Raw genomic sequence first — 9,196 nt, forward strand, 5'->3', positions numbered from 1 at the left:
GCGGCCCCCGCCCCCCATCCACTTTATAGATGGGGAAACAGGTTCAGCATCAAAGCGATTGGGGTCAGTAGCAGAACTCGTTTTTTCATCTACTCTTTCTTTTCTGCTTTCCTCATCAACTTCATCCCGCTCCTGGCTTCTTCCCTTAGGGAAGAAGCCTTGGCCAGAAGCTGTACTGGCCATGGCCTCGCACCCAGCCTGGGGCTCGCTTCTCCTCGGTGTGTCTGCGGCGCCCTCTGCAGGTGCAGGTGTGTCGCAGCTGAGTGCCCTCCAAGAAGAGGACCTTGGTCCTAGGCTAGTCCTTAAGAGGCTCCATGTACTCCGTGCACTCAAGAAATTTGCATGCGTGTATACACAAGTCCTTTTGCCTGATATATCTGACTTTCGACCTAACCTCAAAGGAAATGGCATCAGATAGTACCTTTTTTATTTGTTTTGGTTTCTTTGAGTCAAGGCGCTGACTGTCTCTCTGTCTCTGTCTGTCTTCTGCCTCTCTCTCTTTCCCTCCCTCCCTTCCTCTCCCCCCCCGTGTGTGTGTATGTGTGTGTGTGTGTGTGTGTGTGTGTGTGTGTGTGTGTGTGTGTAGTCTATGTTGGCTCATTCTCTTGTTCTCCTGCCGGAGAACATCCCGGAGCGCAATGGGCATTACAGCCCTGAGCCAGTGTCAAGAGCAGAAACCCCATTCCCCTGCTTTTTTCTTTCTTTTTTTCATACCCAAGGCCTGGCACATGCTGAACAAGGGCCCTACCACTGAGTTATATCGCCAGCCCTCTTTCACTTTTGGTCTTCAGGCAAGACTCAATAAATTGCCCAGGCTGGTCTTGAACTTCCGATCTAGCACAGCCAGCCTTTGAACTTTCAAGCCGTCTGCCTTTGTTGTTGTTTTGTTTTTGAGACAAAGTTTCTCTGTGTATCTCTGATTATCCTGGAATTTACTCTGTATATCAGGCTACTGATCTACTCACAGAGATCCACCTCCATCTGCCTCCTGAGTGCTGGGATTAAAGATGTGAGCCACCAAGTCACCACATCTCGAGTAACAAATTCCTCTGAGATTGAAACATTTTATACTGCAGGGAAACTCCTTAAGCAAGAAGGCAAACAACTCAAAAGAACTTCAGGAAATTCCTGAAACTGACCAGGCTCACTAGGCCCCTCCCCAAAGCCAAGTTGCAAAGAAGACTCAGACCAGATTGGAAGAAGCCAAACCAAATGAGGTTTAGGCAACTGAGGCACCTGAGATAAACACTCTCCAACCTGGTGAGCTGCTGCAGTGTACTCTGGATCCCCAGCGTAGTGAGCTGTCACCCTTGCTGGGGTGGGCTTTGGTGATGTGGCTGTCTTTGAGTCATTTCTGCTCCTATAAGTAACTCCTCACTCATATTCCTGTAAGTAACCCCAATAAAACTCTTGGTTCATCAAGCTAAACATTGGTGATATCTGGAGTTAGGTCTGTCCTGGGCTCCCTGAGTAGATATGCACGTGTTGGGTCTCCCCAGGAAAAGCTTCGTCACGCGGCAGGCACCGTACGACAGTTTATGGAGTAAAAGCCAGGCCAACGGGCGTAACCTAGAGTCCAGAAAGCAGGTGTGAAGGGCCATATGGTCACCTGACTGCCTACCCCTGGATGGAGGTGTCACATCTGTGGTGTCATTTTCACACATGTCCCTTTCTGGGCAGAATGTTCAGATATTCCAAGTGCACGGCCTGAAGTCTGGCATCAGCCATTCTGGTGACATATGGTCCGTTTAAGTAGGAAAGTCATGAATTCACATTCTGAGAGCTGGGAGTCTCTCTCTTCAGGATGTGTTATTGCTTTTAAGCCTTTTCAGTGAGCAGAACCAAGGACATAGGAGTGTGTGTCTATGTGAGTATGTCTTTGTGTGTGGAATGTGTCTGTGTGTATGTGTTATTTGAATGTAGGACTTTGCACACACTAGATGAGTGATAGATCACTCAGCCACATCACTATATAGCCCAGGCTGACCAGGAACTTGCTTAGTGGTTGAGGATTACCTTGAATTTCTGATGTAGCGAGAATTACCTTAAATCCCTGATCCTCCCACCTTTCCTCGGTGCTATGATTCTAAGAGCGCAATGCCATGCCCAGTTTTTTGTGGGGTTAGACATTAAACCCAGGTCTTTGCAGTTTCTAAGGAAGCCCTCTACTATCTAATTCCATCCTCAGCCTTAACGTCAGGTTTTAAGAAAGGAATGTAAGCTGTCCGTGGTAGCACTTGTCTTTGATCCCAGCACTCATAGTTCCAAACAGCTGGAAAGACTTTGTCTCAAAAAAAAAAAAATCTGGGTGGTGGTGGCATATTCCTTTGATACCAGTACTTGGGAGGCAGAGGCAGGCAGATCTCTGTGAGTTCAAGACCAGTCTGGTCTACAGACAGCCAGGACTGACTACACAGAGAAACCTTGTGTTGAAAAATCAAGAGAGAGAGGTAACTAGGAGCCTATTCAGAGGAGTTTTTGTCATATTTTAATTTTTTTAAAAAAATTATTTTTTTATATTTTATATACATTGGTGTTTTGCCATGAGTGTTGGGTCTCCCAGAACTAGAATTACAGGCAGTTGTGAGCTGCCATGTGGGTGCTGGGAATTGAACCCGGGTCCTCTGGAAGATCAGTCAGTGCTCTTAACCACTGAGCCATCTCCCCAGCCCCATATTTTAATTTCTTATAAGGAAGAAAATGTTAGCATCACAAGGAGGACTAGGGATCCAATCTTTTTTTTCAGTGTCAAAATCTGCTATCACATTTCTACATTTTCTTTTTTTATTGATTTTTATTGAGCTCTACATTTTTTTCTGCTCCCCTCCTTGCCTCTCCCCTCCCCTTCAACCATCTCCCAAAGTCCCTATGCTCCCAATTTACTCAGGAGATCTTGTCTTTTTCTACTTCCCATGTAGATTAGATCCGTGTGTGTCTCTCTTAGAGTCCTCATTGTTGTCTAGGTTCTCTGGGATTGTGATTTGTAGGCTAATTTTCTTTGGTTTATGCTTAAAAACCACTTATGAGTGAGTACATGTGATAATTGTCTTTCTGGGTCTAGGTTACCTCACTCAAAATGATGTTTTCTAGCTCCATCCATTTGCCTGCAAACTTCAAGATGTTGTCATTTTTTTCTGCTGTGTAGTACTCCATTGTGGAAATGGACCACATTTTCTTTATCCATTCTTTGGTCAAGGGGCATTTACGTTGTTTCCAGGTTCTAACTATAACAAACAAAGCTGCTATGAACATAGTTGAGCACATGTCCTTGTGGCACGATTGAGCATCCTTTGGATATATACCCAAAAGCGATATTGCTGGGTCTTGAGGAAGGTTGTTTTCTAATTCTCTGAGAAATCGCCATACTGATATCCAAAGGGGCTGTACCAGCTTGCATTCCCACCAGAAATGCAGAAGTGTTCCCTTTACCCCACATCCTCTCCAGCATAAGTTGTCATTAGTGTTTTTGATCTTGACCATTCTTACAGGAGTAAGAGGGAATCTCAGAGTTGTTTTGATTTGCATTTCTCTGATGGCTAAGGATGTTGAACATTTCCTTAAGTGTCTTTCAGCCATTTTAGATTTCTTTGTTGAGAGTTCTCTGTTTTGGTCTATACTCCATTTTTTATTGGATCATTTGTTCTTTTGATGACCAATTTTTTGAGTTCTTTGTATATTTTGGAGATCAAACCTCTGTCTGATGTGGGGTTGGTGAAGACCTTTTCCCATTCTGTAGGCTGTCGTTTTGTGTTATTGACGGTGTCCTTTGCTTTGCAGAAGCTTTTCAGTTTCAGGAGGTCCCATTTATTGTTTCTCTCGGCGTCTGTCCTACTGGGGTTATATTTAGGAAGTGGTTCCCTGTGCCAATGCGTTCAAGTGTAGTTCCCAGTTTCTCTTCTATGAGGTTCAGTTTGGCTGACTTTAAGTTGAGGTCTTTGATCCATTTGGACTTGAGTTTTGTTCATGGTGATAGATATGGGTCTATTTTCATTTTTCTACATGTTGATATCCAGTTATGCCAACACCACTTGTTAAATATACTTTCTTTTTTCCATTTGATATTTTTGCTTCCTTGTCAAAAATCAGGTGTTCGAAGATGTATAGATTGATATCCAGGTCTTCTATTTGATTCCACTGGTCCTCCTGTCTGTTCTTATGCCAATACCAGGCTGTTTTCAGTACTGTAGCTCTGTAGTAGAGTTTGAAATCAGTGACTGTGATGCCTCCAGAAGTTCTTTTATTGCACAGGATTGTTTTGGCTATCCTGGGTTTTTTGCTTTTCCATATGAAGTTGAGTACCGTTCTTTCGAGGTCTTTGAAGAATTTTGCTTGGATTTTGATGGGCATTGTGTTGAATCTGTAGATTGCTTTTGATAAGATTGCCATTTTTCTATATTATCCTGCCTACCCAAGAGCATGGGAGGTCTTTCCACTTTCTGGTGTCTTCTTCAATTTCTTTTTTCAAAGATTTAAAGTTCTTGTCATACAGTCTTCCACTTGTTTGGTTAGAGTTACTCCGAGATATTTTATGCTATTTGTAGCTATTGTGAAGGATGTTGATTCTCTGATTTCTTCCCCAGCCCTTTTATCATCTGTGTACAGGAGGGCTACTAATTTTTTTTTTAGTTAATCTTGTATCCTGCTACATTGCTGAAAGCATTTATGAGTTGTAGAAGTTCCTTGGTAGAATTTTTGGGATCACTTATGTAAACTATCATATCATCAGCAAACAGTGAGAGTTTGACTTCTTCTTTTCCAATTTGTATCCCCTTAATCTCCCTTTGGTGTCTTATTGCTCTAGCTAGGACCTCAAGAACTATATTGAATAGATATGGAGAGAGTGGACAATCTTGTCTTGTTCCTGATGTCAGTGGAATCGCTGGGAGTTTCTCTCCATTTAGTTTGACGTTGGTTGTTGGCTTGCTGTAAATTGCCTTAATTATGTTTAGGTATGTTCCTTGTATCCCTGCTCTCTCCAAGACCTTTATCATGAAGGGATGTTGTATTTTGTCAAATGTTTTTTTGTCATCTAATGAGATGATCATGTGGTTTTTATTTTTCAGCTTGTTTATATGGTGGATTTCATTGACAGATTTCCTACGTTGAACCATCCCTGCTTCTGTGGGATGAAGTCGACTTGGTCATGGTGGATGATGGTTCTGATGTGTTCTTGGATTCGATTTGCTAGTGTTTTATTTAGTATTTTTGCATCAATGTTTATGAGTGAGATTGGTCTGTAATTCTCTTTCTTAGTATTGTCTTTCTGTGGTTTGGGTATCAGGGTAATTGTAGCCTCATAAAAAGAGTTTGGCAATGTTCCCTCTGTTTCTATTGTGTGGAATAATTTGAGGAGTATTGGTATTCATTTTTCTTTGAAAGTCTTGTAAAATTCTGAGCTTTTGTGTTTTTGTTGGTGTAGCCATCTTCCTTGGGTTGGAGTTTTCCTTCTAGTATTTTGTGTAGGGCTGGGTTTGTGGCTAGGTATTGGTGAAATCTAGATTTGTCATAGAATATCTTGTTTTGTCCTTCTATGGTGATCAACAGTTTTGCTGGGTATAGTAGTCTGGGCTGGCATCTGTGGTCTCTTAATGTCTGCATAATGCTTGACCATGACCTTCTGGCTTTCATTGTCTCCACTGAGAAGTCAGATGTAATTCTGATAGGTCTACCTTTATTTTTGCTTTGCAGCTCTTAATATTCTTTCTTTACTCTGTATGTTTAGTGTTTTGATTATTATGTGGTGAGAGGACTTTTTTTAGATCCAGTCTATTTGGTGTTCTGTAAGCTTCTTGTGTCTTCATAGGCATATCTTTCTTTAGGTAGGGAAAGTTTTCTTCTATGATTTTGTTAAAAAAATTTTCTGTGCCTTTGAGTTGAACTTCTTCTTCTATACTATTCTATACTTCTTTTTTTTAAAAGTAATTTTATTAAATTATAAAAGTTTCCATTTACACCCCTCTTCCCAACACCCTCCCACTCCCCCCTCCCTCTCCTCCTCCCTCTTTGTCCCTAAGAGCAGTCAGGGTTTCCTGCCCTGTGGGAAGTTCAAGTTCCTCCCCCCTCCCTCCAGGTCCAGGAAGGTGAGTATCCAAACAGACTGGATCCCAAAAATCCAGTATATGCAGAGGAAACTAGTCCCAGTGTCATTGTCAATGGCTTCTCAGAAAGACTCCGGGCCAGCCACATTCAGAGAATCCGGCCACATTCAGAGAATCTGGTTGGATCACGTGCTCGTTCAGTCGCAGTCCAACTGCCCTTGGTAAACTCTCATTAGATCCGACCCCTTGTATCAGTGGGTGATAGCATCCCTCGCAGTCCTTCGTCATTTTCTTCGTCCTTCTGCTCCTCATTTGGACCTTGGGGGGCTCAGTCCGGTGCTCCAATGTGGGTCTCCGTCTGTATCGCCATCCATCGCCAGATGAAGGATCTATGGTGATAAGCAAAATATTCATCAGTATGGTTATGGGCCAAGGCCGGTTCAGGCACCCTCTCCTCTGTCCAGAGAACAATCTGGGGATCTCTCCTTGGACCTGGGATCCCATATATAATCAAGTTTCCTGTAAACCCTAAAATGACTCCCTTAGTTGAAATATATTCTTCCCTGCTCCCATATTCATCCTTCCTCCCTTCCCCCCATCCCGGTCAACCGAGGTTTCTCCATTTCTCCCCTACTCCCTTCTCTCTAACCCTCTCCCCTTCCAAAACCCCTCCCACCACCCCCTTGCACCCAAGGTTACCTGGGACTCTTCTATTCTATACTTCTATATTATTCTAAGATTTGGCCTTTTTATGTTGTCCCATATTTCATGGATATTTTGGGTTAAGTTTTAGTTAGATTTAATGTTTTTTTAACTGATGAGTCTATTTTCTCTATTGTATCTTCATATCAAGGTTATTTTAATTAAGTCCTGAAATCTTTTTAAAGACAGTATCTCCCTGTGTAGCTCATGCTCAAAAGTGGCCTCCCCACCTGTGCTGCCTCAGCTTCCCAAATGTTGGAATTACAAACACACATTATCATGTCCAGCTTTATTTATTTGCACGTGACTGCGTCTGTCTCTCTGTGTGTGCATGCATGCCACAGCACACATGTGAAGGTCAGAGGACAACTTTTAGGAGTTGATTCTCTTCTAAAAGGGTTGGCTTGAGGCTTAACAAGAGAATGAGACCACAGGAGCCACACTGAGGCCGGAAGGTAAAACTTTTATTTAAAGCAAGAACTGCCAGTCTCCAAGAGAACAGCAGCGCCAAAAAGGGAACTGGGGTTTTATAGGGTGATTTCAGCTGGGCATGAGAGTGGCAGGAGGGCATTAAGGAGAAAGGAACTGTCACAGGCAACAGGAACTGCAGTAGGCAGAAGTTTGCAGGGGAGAGGGGATTCTGGTCATTAGGCTACCAGGAGGGATCAGCAGGCTTCTGAGACTTACAGGACATTCTGGTTCCCTTTCCCTGAAGGAACCAGGTCCCCCACAGGTTGTTCATCTCAGTGTCTTAGGTGACTCTGTCTTGGGGACAGCATACTAGATGGAAGTCATACCATCTGGCTTATGTGTCAATATCGTCACATGTGGAGCCATCTCCCTGGCTCTTAAGACACCTGTAAACTGAGACTTCATTATCATCTCATGATTCTCATGACTTTTTTTAAAGATTTATTTATTATGTATACGATGTTCTGCCTGCATGTATACCTGCAGGCCAGAAGAGGGTACCAGATTTCATTACAGATGGTTATGAGCCAGCATGTGGTTCCTGGGAATTGAACTCAGGACCTCTGGAAAAGCAGCCAGTGCTCTCAACCACTGAGCCATCTCTCCAGCCCTCATGGCTTGCTTTTAAATTGAGTTGCTTTTTTCAAAAGTTTCATGATTTTAAATTTTCTCACATTATTTCCCAGTGAAATGCTTCATGCTAGTGGTCTTCCAGAGCTCTGGGAACGGCACTTGCCTGGATAGATACTTCAGGTGAACTTGGCATCTTGGGCCTCCGTGACAGCAAATTCTTGGTTATCTGACATGAATCTAGCCGATAAGTTGATGAGGGACCCAACAGATTGCCTTTGTTGACCTAGACTGATGCCCAGTGGTTGCACCAAGGTAACCAATCTTTGACAAAAGAGCAAAGGGGACAGGCTGTTCTACTGCGAGAAGTGCTGAGACAAGTACATGTGGGAACAGGTAAATAAAACCAAAATGCTGCACTCCGGAGGCAGAGGCAGGTGGAGCTCTGTAAATTCAAGGCCAGCCTGGTCTATGAGAGCTAGTTCCAGGACAGGTGATGTAGGAGAGTCTTCTATCTGTCTGTTGCTTTCATTGGTTAATTAATAAAGAAAACTGCCTGGCCTGATAGGTCAGAACATAGGTAGGTGGGGAAGACAGAACAGAATTGTGGGAGAAAGCAAGCAGAGGCACGCAGACGCCATGATTCCCCTTCCTGAGATGGATGTTGGCTAGACTCATGCTGGTAAGCCACGACCTTGTGGTGACCTACAGATTATGAGATATGGGTTAGTCAGGATGTGAGAGTTAGCCAATAAGAGGCTAGAACTAATGGGTCATGCAGTGTTTAAATGAATACAGTTTCTATGTAATTATTTCGGGTGTAAAGCTAGCCGGGTGGTGGGACGCAGCCCGCTGCTCCTTCTACAACAGACAGGCTCCAAAGCTACACAGAGAAACCCTGTCTTGAACCCCCCACCCCAAATTAAACTATCAAACTAGAAGAAAACATAAATAAGGATCTAAACAGCCTTGTGCTGGGGGATAACTCCTTAAGATAACTTGATGCCAAAAACTTAATTCAGAAAGGGAAAAAAATGTGGAGTTAGCTAGGGGGCTAGAGAGTTGGCTCCATAGTTAAGAGCACTGGCTATTTTTCTAGAGGACTTGGGTTCTATTCCCATCACCCACATGGAAGCTCACAATTTTCTGCAACTCCAGCTCCAGGGGATCCAATGCCCTCTTCTGGCCTTGGAGGCACCAGGCACACATATGGCGTATAGATATGTGCAGACAAAACTCCCATATATGTAATCTGTAAATAAATAAATAAATAAAATATATTTAAATTGAAAGTTTACTTTTCTATTTTGTTTTGTATTTGAGGTAATCCATTTATTTTTATTTTGTTCTTGGTTTTTCAAGACAGAGTTTCTCTGTGTAGCCCTGGCTGTCCTGGAACTGACTCTGTAGACCAG

This window comes from Myodes glareolus, chromosome 6 (assembly GCF_982192425.1).
Source record: "Myodes glareolus chromosome 6, mMyoGla1.1, whole genome shotgun sequence".
NCBI classification, from domain to species: domain Eukaryota; kingdom Metazoa; phylum Chordata; class Mammalia; order Rodentia; family Cricetidae; genus Myodes; species Myodes glareolus.